The sequence below is a fragment of the Bufo gargarizans genome, chromosome 2, assembly GCF_014858855.1.
Source record: "Bufo gargarizans isolate SCDJY-AF-19 chromosome 2, ASM1485885v1, whole genome shotgun sequence".
Taxonomy (NCBI): domain Eukaryota; kingdom Metazoa; phylum Chordata; class Amphibia; order Anura; family Bufonidae; genus Bufo; species Bufo gargarizans.
Genome location: NC_058081.1, coordinates 574,521,003 through 574,540,676, shown reverse-complemented (window position 1 = coordinate 574,540,676; position 19,674 = coordinate 574,521,003).

Below are 19,674 nucleotides of genomic sequence, written 5' to 3'. Positions count from 1 at the left end.
ATTACCTGAAGCGCTCGTTCATCGAGTAACAGATTGTTGTTGTGGTTACCTAAATTGTCATTTGTGGACAGCAGATCGTGTTGTCTAAACAGCACTCTGCTCATAAACAATTATTCTGTATGCGGAAGAGCAATGGTATTAGTGATTGTTCCTCACTAGAGTTGAGCGAACACCTGGATGTTCGGGTTCGAGAAGTTCGGCCGAACATCCCGGAAATGTTCGGGTTCGGGATCCGAACCCGATCCGAACTTCGTCCCGAACCCGAACCCCATTGAAGTCAATGGGGACCCAAACTTTTCGGCACTAAAAAGGCTGTAAAACAGCCCAGGAAAGAGCTAGAGGGCTGCAAAAGGCAGCAACATGTAGGTAAATCCCCTGCAAACAAATGTGGATAGGGAAATGAATTAAAATAAAAATTAAATAAATAAAAATTAACCAAAATCAATTGGAGAGAGGTTCCATAGCAGAGAATCTGGCTTCCCGTCACCCACCACTGGAACAGTCCATTCTCAGATATTTAGGCCCCGGCACCCAGGCAGAGGAGAGAGGTCCCGTAACAGAGAATCTGTCTTCATGTCAGCAGAGAATTAGTCTGCATGTCATAGCAGAGAATGAGGCTTCACGTCAGCCACCACTGCAACAGTCCATTGGCATATATTTAGGCCCAGCACCCAGGCAGAGGAGGGAGGTCCCGTAACAGAGAATCTGTCTTCATGTCAGCAGAGAATTAGTCTGCATGTCATAGCAGAGAATGAGGCTTCACGTCAGCCACCACTGCAACAGTCCATTGGCATATATTTAGGCCCAGCACACACACAGGCAGAGGAGAGAGGTCCCGTAACAGACAATCTGGCTTCATGTCAGCAGAGAATTAGTCTGCATGTCATAGCAGAGAATGAGGCTTCACGTCAGCCACCACTGCAACAGTCCATTGGCATATATTTAGGCCCAGCACACACACAGGCAGAGGAGAGAGGTCCCGTAACAGAGAATCTGTCTTCATGTCAGCAGAGAATTAGTCTGCATGTCATAGCAGAGAATGAGGCTTCACGTCAGCCACCACTGCAACAGTCCATTGGCATATATTTAGGCCCAGCACACACACAGGCAGAGGAGAGAGGTCCCGTAACAGAGAATCTGTCTTCATGTCAGCAGAGAATCAGTCTTCATATCATAGCAGAGAATCAGGCTTCACGTCACCCACCACTGTAAGAGTCAATTTTCATAAATTTAGGCCCAGAACCCAGGCAGAGGAGAAAGGTCCCGTAACAGACAATCTGGCTTCATGTCAGCAGAGAATCAGTCTTCATATCATAGCAGAGAATCAGGCTTCACGTCACCCACCACTGTAAGAGTCAATTTTCATAAATTTAGGCCCAGAACCCAGGCAGAGGAGAAAGGTCCCGTAACAGACAATCTGGCTTCATGTCAGCAGAGAATCAGTCTTCATATCATAGCAGAGAATCAGGCTTCACGTCACCCACCACTGTAAGAGTCAATTTTCATAAATTTAGGCCCAGAACCCAGGCAGAGGAGAAAGGTCCCGTAACAGACAATCTGGCTTCATGTCAGCAGAGAATCAGTCTTCATATCATAGCAGAGAATCAGGCTTCACGTCACCCACCACTGTAAGAGTCAATTTTCATAAATTTAGGCCCAGAACCCAGGCAGAGGAGAAAGGTCCCGTAACAGACAATCTGGCTTCATGTCAGCAGAGAATTAGTCTGCATGTCATAGCAGAGAATGAGGCTTCACGTCACCCACCACTGCAACAGTCCATTGGCATATATTCAGGCCCAGCACCCAGGCAGAGGAGAGAGGTCCCGTAACAGAGGATCTGGCTTCATGTCAGCAGAGAATCAGTCTGCATGTCATAGCAGAGAATCAGGCTTCACGTCAGCCACCACTGCAACAGTCCATTGTCATAAATTTAGGCCCAGCACCCAGGCAGAGGAGAGAGGTCCCGTAACAGAGGATCTGGCTTCATGTCAGCAGAGAATCAGTCTGCATGTCATAGCAGAGAATCAGGCTTCACGTCAGCCACCACTGCAACAGTCCATTGTCATAAATTTAGGCCCAGCACCCAGGCAGAGGAGAGAGGTCCCGTAACAGACAATCTGGCTTCATGTCAGCAGAGAATTAGTCTGCATGTCATAGCAGAGAATCAGGCTTCATGTCAGCCACCACTGCAACAGTCCATTGGCATATATTTAGGCCTAGCACACAGGCAGAGGAGAGGTTCATTCAACTTTGGGTAGCATCGCAATATAATGGTAAAATGAAAATAAAAATAGGATTGAATGAGGAAGTGCCCTGGAGTCCAATAATATATGGTTATGGGGAGGTAGTTAATGTCTAATCTGGACAAGGGACGGACAGGTCCTGTGGGATCCATGCCTGGTTCATTTTTATGAACGTCAGCTTGTCCACATTGGCTGTAGACAGGCGGCTGCGTTTGTCTGTAATGACGCCCCCTGCCGTGCTGAATACACGTTCAGACAAAACGCTGGCTGCCGGGCAGGCCAGCACCTCCAAGGCATAAAAGGCTAGCTCTGGCCACGTGGACAATTTAGAGACCCAGAAGTTGAATGGGGCCGAACCATCAGTCAGTACGTGGAGGGGTGTGCACACGTACTGTTCCACCATGTTAGTGAAATGTTGCCTCCTGCTAACACGTTGCGTATCAGGTGGTGGTGCAGTTAGCTGTGGCGTGTTGACAAAAGTTTTCCACATCTCTGCCATGCTAACCCTGCCCTCAGAGGAGCTGGCCGTGACACAGCTGCCTTGGCGACCTCTTGCTCCTCCTCTGCCTTGGCCTTGGGCTTCCACTTGTTCCCCTGTGACATTTGGGAATGCTCTCAGTAGCGCGTCTACCAACGTGCGCTTGTACTCGCGCATCTTCCTATCACGCTCCAGTGCAGGAAGTAAGGTGGGCACATTGTCTTTGTAGCGTGGATCCAGCAGGGTGGCAACCCAGTAGTCCGCACAGGTTAAAATGTGGGCAACTCTGCTGTCGTTGCGCAGGCACTGCAGCATGTAGTCGCTCATGTGTGCCAGGCTGCCCAGGGGTAAGGACAAGCTGTCCTCTGTGGGAGGCGTATCGTCATCGTCCTGCCTTTCCCCCCAGCCACGCACCAGTGATGGACCCGAGCTGCGTTGGGTGCCACCCCGCTGTGACCATGCTTCATCCTCATCCTCCTCCACCTCCTCCTCATCCTCGTCCTCCTCGTCCTCCAGTAGTGGGCCCTGGCTGGCCACATTTGTACCTGGCCTCTGCTGTTGCAAAAAACCTCCCTCTGAGTCACTTCGAAGAGACTGGCCTGAAAGTGCTAAAAATGACCCCTCTTCCTCATCCTCCTCCTCCTCCTCCTGGGCCACCTCCTGTTCCATCATCGCCCTAAGTGTTTTCTCAAGGAGACATAGAAGTGGTATTGTAACGCTGATAACGGTGTCATCGCCACTGGCCATGTTGGTGGAGTACTCGAAACAGCGCAACAGGGCACACAGGTCTCGCATGGAGGCCCAGTCATTGGTGGTGAAGTGGTGCTGTTCTGTAGTGCGACTGACCCGTGCGTGCTGCAGCTGAAACTCCACTATGGCCTGCTGCTGCTCGCACAGTCTGTCCAGCATGTGCAAGGTGGAGTTCCACCTGGTGGGCACGTCGCATATGAGGCGGTGAGCGGGAAGGCCGAAGTTACGCTGTAGCGCAGACAGGCGAGCAGCGGCAGGATGTGAACGCCGGAAGCGCGAACAGACGGCCCGCACTTTATGCAGCAGCTCTGACATGTCGGGGTAGTTGTGAATGAACTTCTGCACCACCAAATTCAGCACATGCGCCAAGCAAGGGATGTGCGTCAAATTGGCTAGTCCCAGAGCTGCAACGAGATTTCGCCCATTATCACACACCACCAGGCCGGGCTTGAGGCTCACCGGCAGCAACCACTCGTCGGTCTGTTGTTCTATACCCCGCCACAACTCCTGTGCGGTGTGGGGCCTGTCCCCCAAACATATGAGTTTCAGAATGGCCTGCTGACGTTTACCCCGGGCTGTGCTGAAGTTGGTGGTGAAGGTGTGTGGCTGACTGGATGAGCAGGTGGAAGAAGAGGAGGAGGAAGCCGAGAAGGAGGAGGTGGCAACAGGAGGCAAAGAATGTTGCCCTGCGATCCTTGGCGGCGGAAGGACGTGCGCCAAACAGCTCTCCGCCTGGGGCCCAGCTGCCACTACATTTACCCAGTGTGCAGTTAGGGAGATATAGCGTCCCTGGCCGTGCTTACTGGTCCACGTATCTGTGGTTAGGTGGACCTTGCCACAGATGGCGTTGCGCAGTGCACACTTGATTTTATCGGATACTTGGTTGTGCAGGGAAGGCACGGCTCTCTTGGAGAAGTAGTGCCGGCTGGGAACAACATACTGTGGGACAGCAAGCGACATGAGCTGTTTGAAGCTGTCTGTGTCCACCAGCCTAAATGACAGCATTTCATAGGCCAGTAGTTTAGAAATGCTGGCATTCAGGGCCAGGGATCGAGGGTGGCTAGGTGGGAATTTACGCTTTCTATCAAATGTTTGTGAGATGGAGAGCTGAACGCTGGCGTGTGACATGGTTGAGACGCTTGGTGACGGAGGTGGTGGTGGTGGTGTTGGTGGTACATCCCCTGTTTGCTGGGCGGCAGGTGCCAACGTTCCTCCAGAGGCGGAGGAAGAGGCCGAGGCGGCAGCAGCAGAATAGGCCGAGGCGGCAGCAGCAGAAGAGGTAGCAGGGGGAGCCTGAGTGACTTCCTTGGTTTTAAGGTGTTTACTCCACTGCAGTTCATGCTTTGCATGCAGGTGCCTGGTCATGCAGGTTGTGCTCAGGTTCAGAACGTTAATGCCTCGCTTCAGGCTCTGATGGCACAGCGTGCAAACCACTCGGGTCTTGTCGTCAGCACATTGTTTGAAGAAGTGCCATGCCAGGGAACTCCTTGAAGCTGCCTTTGGGGTGCTCGGTCCCAGATGGCGGCGGTCAGTAGCAGGCGGAGTCTCTTGGCGGCGGGTGTTCTGCTTTTGCCCACTGCTCCCTCTTTTGCTACGCTGTTGGCTCGGTCTCACCACTGCCTCTTCCTCCGAACTGTGAAAGTCAGTGGCACGACCTTCATTCCATGTGGGGTCTAGGACCTCATCGTCCCCTGCATCGTCTTCCACCCAGTCTTGATCCCTGACCTCCTGTTCAGTCTGCACACTGCAGAAAGACGCAGCAGTTGGCACCTGTGTTTCGTCATCATCAGAGACATGCTGAGGTGGTATTCCCATGTCCTCATCATCAGGAAACATAAGTGGTTGTGCGTCAGTGCATTCTATGTCTTTCACCGCTGGGGAAGGGCTAGGTGGATGCCCTTGGGAAACCCTGCCAGCGGAGTCTTCAAACAGCATAAGAGACTGCTGCATAACTTGAGGCTGAGACAGTTTCCCTGGTATGCATGGGGGTGATGTGACAGACTGATGGGGTTGGTTTTCAGGCGCCATCTGTGCGCTTTCTGCAGAAGACTGGGTGGGAGATAATGTGAACGTGCTGGATCCACTGTCGGCCACCCAATTGACTAATGCCTGTACCTGCTCAGGCCTTACCATCCTTAGAACGGCATTGGGCCCCACCATATATCGCTGTAAATTCTGGCGGCTACTGGGACCTGAGGTAGTTGGTACACTAGGACGTGTGGATGTGGCAGAACGGCCACGTCCTCTCCCAGCACCAGAGGGTCCACTAACACCACCACGACCATGTCCACGTCCGCGTCCCTTACTAGATGTTTTTCTCATTGTTATGGTTCACCACAACAACAAATATATTATTTGGCCCAATGTATTGTATTCAAATTCAGCGGGATATAAATTTGAGGCCTAGTATTTAGGCGCTGGGTGACCGGTATGGATTTAGTGACAGAATTAGACTTGGAAATGCACAGAAGCGTGTGTGTGAAGTTATTCTGAATGACCCTATGTGCACCTTCAATATTATATACCCTTTTAGGGATAGATTTCAAATAGCTCTGATATAGCAGAAACCACTAAATTATGAAATTGCTAAATTGGGAATTGTACTTCAACCCAGAACAAAAAATGTGCTTTGACGGACACTAAATATCTTGCCCAGCAACAACAGTACAGCGGTGGGTAACGAGAGATTTAGAGGGATTTAAATTTGAGGCCTAGTATTTAGGCGCTGGGTGACAGGTATGGGTTTAGTGACAGAATTAGACTTGGAAATACACAGTAGCGGGTGTGTGTGAAGTTATTCTGAATGACCCAATGTGCACCTTCAATATTATATACCCTTTTAGGGATAGATTTCAAATAGCTCTGATATAGCAGAAACCACTAAATTATGAAATTGCTAAATTGGGAATTGTACTTCAACCCAGAACAAAAAATGTGCTTTGACGGACACTAAATATCTTGCCCAGCAACAACAGTACAGCGGTGGGTAACGAGAGATTTAGAGGGATTTAAATTTGAGGCCTAGTATTTAGGCGCTGGGTCACCGGTATGGATTTAGTGACAGAATTAGACTTGGAAATGCACAGAAGCGTGTGTGTGAAGTTATTCTGAATGACCCTATGTGCACCTTCAATATTATATACCCTTTTAGGGATAGATTTCAAATAGCTCTGATATAGCAGAAACCACTAAATTATGAAATTGCTAAATTGGGAATTGTACTTCAACCCAGAACAAAAAATGTGCTTTGACGGACACTAAATATCTTGCCCAGCAACAACAGTACAGCGGTGGGTAACGAGAGATTTAGAGGGATTTAAATTTGAGGCCTAGTATTTAGGCGCTGGGTGACAGGTATGGGTTTAGTGACAGAATTAGACTTGGAAATACACAGTAGCGGGTGTGTGTGAAGTTATTCTGAATGACCCAATGTGCACCTTCAATATTATATACCCTTTTAGGGATAGATTTCAAATAGCTCTGATATAGCAGAAACCACTAAATTATGAAATTGCTAAATTGGGAATTGTACTTCAACCCAGAACAAAAAATGTGCTTTGACGGACACTAAATATCTTGCCCAGCAACAACAGTACAGCGGTGGGTAACGAGAGATTTAGAGGGATTTAAATTTGAGGCCTAGTATTTAGGCGCTGGGTCACCGGTATGGATTTAGTGACAGAATTAGACTTGGAAATGCACAGAAGCGTGTGTGTGAAGTTATTCTGAATGACCCTATGTGCACCTTCAATATTATATACCCTTTTAGGGATAGATTTCAAATAGCTCTGATATAGCAGAAACCACTAAATTATGAAATTGCTAAATTGGGAATTGTACTTCAACCCAGAACAAAAAATGTGCTTTGACGGACACTAAATATCTTGCCCAGCAACAACAGTACAGCGGTGGGTAACGAGAGATTTAGAGGGATTTAAATTTGAGGCCTAGTATTTAGGCGCTGGGTCACCGGTATGGATTTAGTGACAGAATTAGACTTGGAAATGCACAGAAGCGTGTGTGTGAAGTTATTCTGAATGACCCTATGTGCACCTTCAATATTATATACCCTTTTAGGGATAGATTTCAAATAGCTCTGATATAGCAGAAACCACTAAATTATGAAATTGCTAAATTGGGAATTGTACTTCAACCCAGAACAAAAAATGTGCTTTGACGGACACTAAATATCTTGCCCAGCAACAACAGTACAGCGGTGGGTAACGAGAGATTTAGAGGGATTTAAATTTGAGGCCTAGTATTTAGGCGCTGGGTCACCGGTATGGATTTAGTGACAGAATTAGACTTGGAAATGCACAGAAGCGTGTGTGTGAAGTTATTCTGAATGACCCTATGTGCACCTTCAATATTATATACCCTTTTAGGGATAGATTTCAAATAGCTCTGATATAGCAGAAACCACTAAATTATGAAATTGCTAAATTGGGAATTGTACTTCAACCCAGAACAAAAAATGTGCTTTGACGGACACTAAATATCTTGCCCAGCAACAACAGTACAGCGGTGGGTAACGAGAGATTTAGAGGGATTTAAATTTGAGGCCTAGTATTTAGGCGCTGGGTGACCGGTATGGATTTAGTGACAGAATTAGACTTGGAAATGCACAGAAGCGTGTGTGTGAAGTTATTCTGAATGACCCTATGTGCACCTTCAATATTATATACCCTTTTAGGGATAGATTTCAAATAGCTCTGATATAGCAGAAACCACTAAATTATGAAATTGCTAAATTGGGAATTGTACTTCAACCCAGAACAAAAAATGTGCTTTGACGGACACTAAATATCTTGCCCAGCAACAACAGTACAGCGGTGGGTAACGAGAGATTTAGAGGGATTTAAATTTGAGGCCTAGTATTTAGGCGCTGGGTGACAGGTATGGGTTTAGTGACAGAATTAGACTTGGAAATACACAGTAGCGGGTGTGTGTGAAGTTATTCTGAATGACCCAATGTGCACCTTCAATATTATATACCCTTTTAGGGATAGATTTCAAATAGCTCTGATATAGCAGAAACCACTAAATTATGAAATTGCTAAATTGGGAATTGTACTTCAACCCAGAACAAAAAATGTGCTTTGACGGACACTAAATATCTTGCCCAGCAACAACAGTACAGCGGTGGGTAACGAGAGATTTAGAGGGATTTAAATTTGAGGCCTAGTATTTAGGCGCTGGGTCACCGGTATGGATTTAGTGACAGAATTAGACTTGGAAATGCACAGAAGCGTGTGTGTGAAGTTATTCTGAATGACCCTATGTGCACCTTCAATATTATATACCCTTTTAGGGATAGATTTCAAATAGCTCTGATATAGCAGAAACCACTAAATTATGAAATTGCTAAATTGGGAATTGTACTTCAACCCAGAACAAAAAATGTGCTTTGACGGACACTAAATATCTTGCCCAGCAACAACAGTACAGCGGTGGGTAACGAGAGATTTAGAGGGATTTAAATTTGAGGCCTAGTATTTAGGCGCTGGGTGACAGGTATGGGTTTAGTGACAGAATTAGACTTGGAAATACACAGTAGCGGGTGTGTGTGAAGTTATTCTGAATGACCCAATGTGCACCTTCAATATTATATACCCTTTTAGGGATAGATTTCAAATAGCTCTGATATAGCAGAAACCACTAAATTATGAAATTGCTAAATTGGGAATTGTACTTCAACCCAGAACAAAAAATGTGCTTTGACGGACACTAAATATCTTGCCCAGCAACAACAGTACAGCGGTGGGTAACGAGAGATTTAGAGGGATTTAAATTTGAGGCCTAGTATTTAGGCGCTGGGTCACCGGTATGGATTTAGTGACAGAATTAGACTTGGAAATGCACAGAAGCGTGTGTGTGAAGTTATTCTGAATGACCCTATGTGCACCTTCAATATTATATACCCTTTTAGGGATAGATTTCAAATAGCTCTGATATAGCAGAAACCACTAAATTATGAAATTGCTAAATTGGGAATTGTACTTCAACCCAGAACAAAAAATGTGCTTTGACGGACACTAAATATCTTGCCCAGCAACAACAGTACAGCGGTGGGTAACGAGAGATTTAGAGGGATTTAAATTTGAGGCCTAGTATTTAGGCGCTGGGTCACCGGTATGGATTTAGTGACAGAATTAGACTTGGAAATGCACAGAAGCGTGTGTGTGAAGTTATTCTGAATGACCCTATGTGCACCTTCAATATTATATACCCTTTTAGGGATAGATTTCAAATAGCTCTGATATAGCAGAAACCACTAAATTATGAAATTGCTAAATTGGGAATTGTACTTCAACCCAGAACAAAAAATGTGCTTTGACGGACACTAAATATCTTGCCCAGCAACAACAGTACAGCGGTGGGTAACGAGAGATTTAGAGGGATTTAAATTTGAGGCCTAGTATTTAGGCGCTGGGTCACCGGTATGGATTTAGTGACAGAATTAGACTTGGAAATGCACAGAAGCGTGTGTGTGAAGTTATTCTGAATGACCCTATGTGCACCTTCAATATTATATACCCTTTTAGGGATAGATTTCAAATAGCTCTGATATAGCAGAAACCACTAAATTATGAAATTGCTAAATTGGGAATTGTACTTCAACCCAGAACAAAAAATGTGCTTTGACGGACACTAAATATCTTGCCCAGCAACAACAGTACAGCGGTGGGTAACGAGAGATTTAGAGGGATTTAAATTTGAGGCCTAGTATTTAGGCGCTGGGTGACAGGTATGGGTTTAGTGACAGAATTAGACTTGGAAATACACAGTAGCGGGTGTGTGTGAAGTTATTCTGAATGACCCAATGTGCACCTTCAATATTATATACCCTTTTTGGGATAGATTTCAAATAGCTCTGATATAGCAGGAACCACTAAATTATGAAATTGCTAAATTGGGAATTGTATTTCAACCCAGAACAAGAAATGTGCTTGAACGGACACTAAATAACTCGCCCAGCTACAGCACTAGGGACAGATTTAGCTGGATATAAATTTGAGGCCTAGTATTTAGGCGCTGGGTGACCGGTATGGATTTAGTGACAGAATTAGACTGGGATATGGCCAAAAAATAAACAGACTATTGCTGGTTAAATGCACTTGGTGTGACAGCTTCACCCTGATGTAGGCTTTAGCCAAAAAACAACCACACCATTGAGGGTTAAATGCACTTGGTGACAGGCGCAGCTTGCCCCTGATTTTGTATATGGCCAAAAAATGAACAGACTATTGCTGGTTAAATGCACTTGGTGTGACAGCTTCACCCTGATGTAGGCTTTAGCCAAAAAACAACCACACCATTGAGGGTTAAATGCACTTGGTGACAGGCGCAGCTTGCCCCTGATTTTGTATATGGCCAAAAAATGAACAGACTATTGCTGGTTAAATGCACTTGGTGTCACAGCTTCACCCTGATGTAGGCTTTAGCCAAAAAACAACCACACCATTGAGGGTTAAATGCACTTGGTGACAGGCGCAGCTTGCCCCTGATTTTGTATATGGCCAAAAAATGAACAGACTATTGCTGGATAAATGCACTTGGTGTGACAGCTTCACCCTGATGTAGGCTTTAGCCAAAAAACAACCACACCATTGAGGGTTAAATGCACTTGGTCGCAGCTTGTGCTGGCGCACCACAAGACACAAAATGGCCGCCGATCACCCCAGAAAAATGAGACTGACAAACGGTCTGTGCAGCCTAAAAACAGTGAGCAATTGAGGATCAGCAGCTCAATGATCCACAGCTGCAGATCGATCAGTTAATCAAGTCCTTTGGAGGAGTTAATCTGCCTAATCTCGCCCTACTGTCGCAGCCGCAACCTCTCCCTACGCTAATCAGAGCAGAGTGACGGGCGGCGCTATGTGACTCCAGCTTAAATAGAGGCTGGGTCACATGGTGCTCTGGCCAATCACAGCCATGCCAATAGTAGGCATGGCTGTGATGGCCTCTTGGGGCAAGTAGTATGACGCTTGTTGATTGGCTGCTTTGCAGCCTTTCAAAAAGCGCCAAGAAAGCGTCACAAAAGCGCGAAGAAAGCGACGAACACCGAACCCGAACCCGGACTTTTACGAAAATGTCCGGGTTCGGGTCCGTGTCACGGACACCCCAAAATTCGGTACGAACCCGAACTATACAGTTCGAGTTCGCTCATCCCTATTCCTCACCATATTATGGAGTGCATGTAAATGCTGCCTTCTCCGCCACTGAGGAACACTTCCTTACCGACAATTTTCTGATCAAACAGTGTTAAAGGGGCCTTTAGTTATGAGGAAAGATTAAAATAATTAAATGTACTATAAGTTTTGAGAAGAGGCATCCACTGGGGGACAAGGGTTCTGCACCAGAAGAACTGTAAATCTGTGGAATAGACTACCTCCGGACGTGGTCACAGCAGGAACAGTGGACAGTTTGAAAAAAGGCTTAGATAAATTCTTAAAATTAAATAACATCAAGGGCTCATGTACACAGACGTATTTTTTGTCCGTTCCGTGTTTTTTACGGCCCATATGTGGAACCATTTACTTTAATGGGACCGCAAAAAACAAACACGGGAATGACGTGTGCATTCCGTGTCTGTATATGCGCATTGCTGTTCCGCAAGAAAAATAGAACATGTCCTATTATTGTCCGCATTATGAACAAGGATAGGACTGTTCTATTAGGGGCTGGCCGCTCCGTTATGCAAAATGCAGAATCCACATGGACAGCAAAACAACAACGGTCGCGTGCATGAGCCCTTATGCGTATGAAAATGTGTAGAAGTTTAGGTCTCACTCCCCTTTTCTAAAATTCCCATCCCCTCCTATCCCTTGGTTGAACTTGATGGACTTTTTTCAACTGTATTAACTATATAACTATGTACCAAATGTCCCTGTGTAGGTAAAACTCGTCAAAACAAGAATAAACTATCATGGCCGTGCATGATTGTACAAAGAAGCACAGCTTAAGGGCTCATGCACACAAATGTGTGCTGCCTGTGCTGTGCCGTGCACTAGGGAACAGTGATTAATCTGGATTGAAACTAGTATAGCTAACCTCACGTTTATTAACCGGAGTCAGTGGTGTAAAAATGCAAATTTTGCATGAATAACCCCAAAAAGTCACAAAAGCCCTGTTCTGCAACTTTTTAAAGGCAGTATTCTGGAGCATAGGACATGATAAATTCCTCTCTTAGGTCCCACTCACAGTAGATTTTAACACTGTCAAAATTCAGCAAGTACACAGTGGCACAAATGACCGTGGTTTCTATTGCGGTTGTTCACTTCGGATGAGAGCAGGCACATGCCACAGCTTCAAGCAGCATCTGTCCGCACACCGTGCCAAGAAGGGACATACCTGTGAACTGCAGTACTGCTTCCCATTGAGAACAATGGGAGCCAGACACGACGCAGCCACTGTCAGAAGTCTGTGCCAAAAATGTAGCAGCAGCCAGGAAAATTTATGTTTCCCAGGTAGAAAGTGCCCTAAAACATTGCGGCTTGAACCCTAGTTGGTGGCAGATAAGTCACGCAAGTCATCCGGCATTCAGAGATAAAATACAGCAGCATGTGGACCATTTTTAGCCCGAGGCAGCTCATCTCATCAGGCCTTTTTTAGTCGAATGTATCGCCCACTGTCAGTCCCTTCGGGATCCATCCCTCATTCATCTTAATAAAGGTGAGGTAATCTAGACTTTTTTGACCTAGGCGACTTCTCTTCTCAGTGACAATACCTCCTGCTGCACTGAAGGTCCTTTCTGACAGGACACTTGAAGCGGGGCAGGCCAGAAGTTCTATCGCAAATTGGGATAGCTCAGGCCACAGGTCAAGCCTGCACACCCAGTAGTCAAGGGGTTGATCGCTCCTCAGAGTGTCGATATCTGCAGTTAAGGCGAGGTAGTCTGCTACCTGTCGGTCGAGTCGTTCTCTGAGGGTAAACCCCGAAGGGCTGTGGCGATGCGTAGGACTTAAAAAGCTCTGCATGTCCTCTATCAACAACACGTCTGTAAAGCGTCCTGTCCTTGCCGGCGTGGTCGTGGTAGGAGGAGGATTATTTTCACCTCTTCCCCTGTTAGATTCCTGTTGTGCTGTGAAAAGCATACTTTTTAATTTATTTTGGAACTGCTGCATCCTTTCCAACTTCTGGTAATTCGGTAACATTTTAGGCACTTTCTGCTTATACCGGGGGTCTAGTAGCGTGGCCACCCAGTACAGGTCGTTCTCCTTCAGCCTTTTTATACTAGGGTCCCTCAACAGACACGACAGCATGAAAGACCCCATTTGCACAAGGTTGGATGCTGAGCTCATGTCTCGTTCCTCGTCCTCACTGATCTCACTGAAGGTCTGTTCTTCCCCCCAGCCACGTACAACTCCATGGGTACCAGACAGGTGACAATGAGCACCCTGGGACGCCTGCTGTGGTTGGTCTTTCCTCCTCCTCAAAGCCACATTCCTCCTTTGACTCCTCTTCCTCAGACTCCTCTTCCAGCGTTGCCACAGGTCCAGCAAGCGATGCTGATAAGGCTGTTTCTGGTGGTGATAATGGTGACAACTCTTCCTCTTCACGCTTATCTATGGCCAGATCCAGCACTCTTCGCAGGGCACACTCCAGGAAGAAAACTAATGGGATGATGTCGCTGATGGTGCCTTCGGTGTGACTGACTAGGTTTGTCACCTCCTCAAAAGGACGCATGAGCCTACAGGCATTGCGCATGAGCGTCCAGTAACGTGGCAAAAAAATTCCCAGCTCCGCAGAGGCTGTCCTAGCACCCCGGTCATACAAATACTCGTTGACGGCTTTTTCTTGTTGGAGCAGGCGGTCGAACATTAGGAGTGTTGAATTCCAACGTGTCGGGCTGTCGCAAATCAAGCGCCTCACTGGCATGTTGTTTTGGCACTGAATGTCTGAAAAGTGCGCCATGGCCGAGTAGGAACGCCTGAAATGGCCACACACCTTCCTGGCCTGCTTGAGGACGTCCTGTAAGCCTGGGTACTTATGCACAAAGTGTTGTACGATCAGATTACACACATGTGCCATGCACGGCACATGTGTCAACTTGCCCAAATTCAATGCCGCCAACAAATTGCTTCCGTTGTCACACACCACTTTGCCAATCTCCAGTTGGTGCGGAGTCAGCCACTGATCCACCTGTGCGTTGAGGGCGGACAGGAGTGCTGGTCCAGTGTGACTCTCTGCTTTTAGGCAAGTCAACCCCAAGACGGCATGACACTGTCTTATCCGGGATGTGGAATAGCCCCTGGGGAGCTGGGGGTGTGCAGTTGATGTGGAGCAAGACGCGGCAGCAGAAGAGGACTCAGCCGAGGAGGTTAGCGAAGAGGATGGAGTAGGAGTAGAGGAGGTGGCAGCAGGCCTGCCTGCAAGTCATGGCGGTGTCACCAACTCCTCTGCAGAGCCACGCATTTCATGCTTGGCAGCCGTGAGCAGGTTTACCCAATGCGCAGTGTAGGTGATATACCTGCCATGACCGTGCTTTGCAGACCAGGTATCAGTGGTCAGATGGACCCTTGCCCCAACACTGTGTGCCAGACATGCCATGGCTTCCTTTTGCACAATAGAGTACAGGTTGGGGATTGCATTTTGTGAAAAGAAATTTTGGCCGGGTACTTTCCACTGCGGTGTCCCAATAGCTACAAATTGTATCTATTCACTTGTATCTGACAACTCAGCAAAGGAAGCAGCAGCGGGTACAACATCATCATCATCACACCGTACATCCATCTGTGTAATGCTGCCTGACTGAGACATATCCCTGTTATCTACATCCTCTTGCAATAATGGTTGCGCATCACTCATTTCTTCCAACTGATGTGTAAATAACTCCTCTGACAGATCAAGTGAAGCAGCTGTGGTGCTAGTGTCGGTGGTTGGTGGCAGGCGGGCGAGTGGTAACTTGAGAGGTGCCCGAAGCTGAGCTGGAGGAGGATGGTGCGTCAAGGTTCCGAGCGGAAGCTGTAGAAGATTGGGTGTCCTGTGTTAGCAAGTCAACTATGTCCTCAGAACTTTTCGAGTTCAGGGCACGTGGCCTCTGAACACTGGGCATTTTTCTAGGGCCAAAGGGAATCACAGCACCACGACCGCCCCTGCGGGGTGGCCTGCCTCTGCCTGTCATTTTTTTTTTATTAGTTTAGTTGTACTATGCGTGCAAGCTACTGTGACATCAGATATGAGTGTCACCTTGCACTGGCAGAAGTTGGCAGAATAGATGCTATTCAATCTATTACAGTCAAAATATATATATATTTTTTTATATAATCTACTGTGACACCAGATATGAGTCGCGCTGGTGACACTATGCACTTGCAGGGCCTGAAACACACACACGTGCAGGCAACTGACTACTATTATTTCACAGTCAAAAAAGTTTATTTTATTTTTTTAATGCAAGCTACTGTGACACCAATATGAGTGGTGGCACTGGGCAAGTGGGCACAGTATACGCTGTGAGCCTGACACACACGCTGGCAGGCAACTGCAATTAGATTACTCAGGAAAAAAAAAAGCAGACTGATGTTCTAGCCCTAAAAAGGGCTTTTTGGGGTGCTGTCCTTACAGCAGAGATCAGATGAGTCTTTCAGGACTGGAGTGGACACTGAATACACTGGCCTAGCTATCGATTTCCCTATTAAATCAGCAGCAGCTACACTCTCCCTCCTCTCACTAAGAATGCAGCTTCCGAATGAATCTAAAATGGATGCTGTCAAGGAGGTGGGAGGGTCTGCTGCTGATTGGCTGGAATGTGTCTGCTGACTGTGAGGTACAGGGTCAAAGTTTATTCAATGATGATGAATAGGGGGCGGACCGAACATCGCATATGTTTGCCCGCCGCGGCGAACTCGAACAAGCTATGTTCACCGGGAGGAAAAATACAAGTTCGTAATTCAAACTTCAGTGTTTATTTACACTTGATGCCAAAAACAAAACGTCACTTTTGCAGTGTTGGTGTTACTTCACACCCAATGGCAAGTTAATATAACAAAAGTCACCTTGGTGACAGTTCTGCCTCAGAAAGTTCAAATACAGGCTTTAGACGGCCTGTTCCCCTGACACATGGGTCTCCGCTCTCTAGTCCAGCACAGGTCTCAGTTCCCAGCACACAGACCTCCTGAGCTCCACTGTCAGAAGGAGGTAATCCTCTCCACCTGGCAGTGCTGGCTGGTTTTATGCCTGGCAAAACCCTGCCTGGAACGTCGGGAGTAGTCACCCACCCAGCACTTTGACTACTCCCAGTAAGAGCCGTCCCGGATCAGCTATTACAGCTATGCTAAGTACCAAGGTGTCAAACGGCAACTGCTGCTGACACATAAAAACGGTTCTTACTCCACCGAGGCCAGCAACCTCAGTGACAAGTACCTATCATCCACGATGATTCCTTGTACCTTCTTACAGCAACTTTTATGTTGCCCTCGCCACTTTTTTAAAAACTGCAGTGTGATACTGTACTAGCGAAGTGAACGAGATTAGACAAATCTCATACACACTTTGGGGTCGAGTTAGACGCGGTCTTAATCCCCCTGTGCTGGTGGCGGATGCATCAAAGTTTTGTAGAGGCGCAGGCCTCTACATAACTTTGGAGCTTGGTGCCGCCTGCCGTGCGACATGGTTTAAACTACGTAAGCTCCCTTGCTGATGTATTTTACTACCATTTTCCATGCCACAAACCGCCCACACCATGTCCCTATTTCCTCCACCATGGAAATTGGTGTGAGCGTGGAAGTCGCCAAAAAGTGGCGTAAAAACATAAATGACCCCCTTTGCTTGACCTGCTGTGCGGATTTTGAAATCCACTACATGTCAATTATTTGTGCAATACTTTTGTATGGATTTCAATCTTTTTTAATTTAAGGTTGAGATCTGTGGCAAAACTGCATCAAATCCTAATTGAAAACCGTAAGTAACAAATCCGGTTTATGGTGCAAAGCCAGAAAGGTACAGAAATCTGCACTAAAAACCCCACAGATTTTGTTCTGAAAACCACGCCTGGGTAATCAGGTACCCTAAAGGTCTTGTCAAAGAATGTATTATTTTTTTTTTTTAATGATAAAAGTACCTAAACTCTCCTTCCCAGGCCCTCAGATCTGGCACCACTAGTCCTTTCTCTTCTCTGGCCTACAGGCAATGATTTACCATAGACCAGTAAATCATTGGCCTCAGCAGTCTATTGCAGTACACCACACTGGCCAGTGATTGGTTTTAGCAGTGTACTGGATTTGCAGACCGGGGAAGTGACCAGCCAAAATACAGACATACATGAACATAATTGCAATGCTTGCTCTGAGTTGTAATCCATCTTTCCTAACACTAACTCTCTGTTTTGCAGGTAATGATGTGTAGGGGTTGTTCAATGTCATGTTGGGTGAGTAGTCTCCAGGGGACAGAAATAAGGGTCCATTCAGACAGCTCATAGTTATAGTTTTGGCCCTGACCCTGATGTGCTGGGGACAAGGCTGGCGTGCCCCATTTTTCAAGTACTATTGTGTATGAAGTCTGGATGCTCGGACAGTATGACACTTCTCCGTGGAAATGCCTTGTGGGGCTTCTTTGTGTAGAGAGCTCCCTTTCTACTTCCAATGAATATCAAGCAGCTACAGTGAGCTCTATTTAGGCCCTGACACCAACACACAGGAAAGTTCAGGATTCAAAACCGGCTGTGAGACTTCCCGGTACAATTCCTTCATGCGCCTTGATGGCAGCCCTATTCAAAACTACATCTAGACCTGTGAATGAGACAGAAGCCTGCTGAGCTCCAGCTCATCACTACTAATGCCAAAGCTCCTGCAACGCTGCCCCTTCATCATAGGCCAGGGATGCACAACCTTTTTCTGGTCCAAGGGCCGCAATAAAACATAAAGACGCCTTTCCATTAGAGAAATTTATGGCATATGATTAGCATATGCCACAAATGTCTGATAGGTAACTCTTTTCTCTGACCAGGAAAATACATGACAGCAGCCACCAGACACAGACAAGCATGTGTGTGACCAGATGGTTGGGCGCCGCACATAATGGCATCGTGGCAGGTTGTGCGCCTGTGCTTTAGTCTCTTGTACATGACCGTAATTAGGAGACATATGGTCCAGAACCTGAATGTGGACATTATAAATTTCAATGGTGCTCATTGGAAACAGTCAATAAGCTATTGTTGATGGATTATTTTTACATGAAGAAAACCTATAGAAAATAAAAAGTCCTTGCCAGTCTTCTGCCTAGTTGTAATCAATTGTATCTGTTTCTGTCAAAATTGAGTGACAACCCATATCATTGATATTACAGCTGGGATTTGGATACATAACTTGGTGTATTACCTCGCAGGAGTCTGAAAAAGCTGGCCACGAATTCACAAGCAGTGTACTGGTGTCCATATTGTGTACCACCTTTTGTGGCAGTTTACATTGCTAATCCATGCAGTGTATTTATATTTGAAACTCATGACCTCACTGTCAGGAAGGGTAAAGATTTCAATCAGCGTTGTGTTGGATGCCAGGGGATCAAGTGTCTTCATGCAGCGGCCCGGGAGGTAGGCACGTTTGCTGAGTGCAGCCAAGTTGTATGTGTGGCTTCTTCTCGGAAGTGAAGCTACAAGTGTACTGCCAGAGCAATCCGTGTCCAGAGGGAGGTGTGATGAGACAGCTTGCGGAGCTACGTTAAAACTCCTTCTCTATCCCATCACTAGTGAGCAGTGTTCAGTACTGGCCTCTCTTGAGACTTCGGTGTTCTAAGACATGATCGCAATAACCTCTGCTGTCTACGACCACAGGACCATAGAAGGCACCCGATCAGGGTGGAACTAAACTATATTAAAGGAGTTATCCCATGAATTATGTAAAAAATTAAAACCATACATCATATAGTACATGGCTATCTCATTCTAGCAAAGCTGGAACCAGCCCTGTACCTCACATGGACCCAGAGATCTCCACATTCATTGATCCAGTTGACCTGTTAGATTTATTTCAAGCTGGCAGCTCAGGGGCCTGAACTTTCTCAGGGGTGTGTCCTTTCTACTTTAGCTGGTGGCAGTTCAAGGATGGGACTGAGCATGTGCTTCCATCTCAGTGAGCAGGACAAAGAAATTAGAAAACAAGCAAACAGAATTCAGTGAATAACTCAGTGGCTATAATACATTTTTAATTGCCCATAATTATCCATACCCCTGGCAAATTTTGACTTAAAGTTACTTTTATTCAA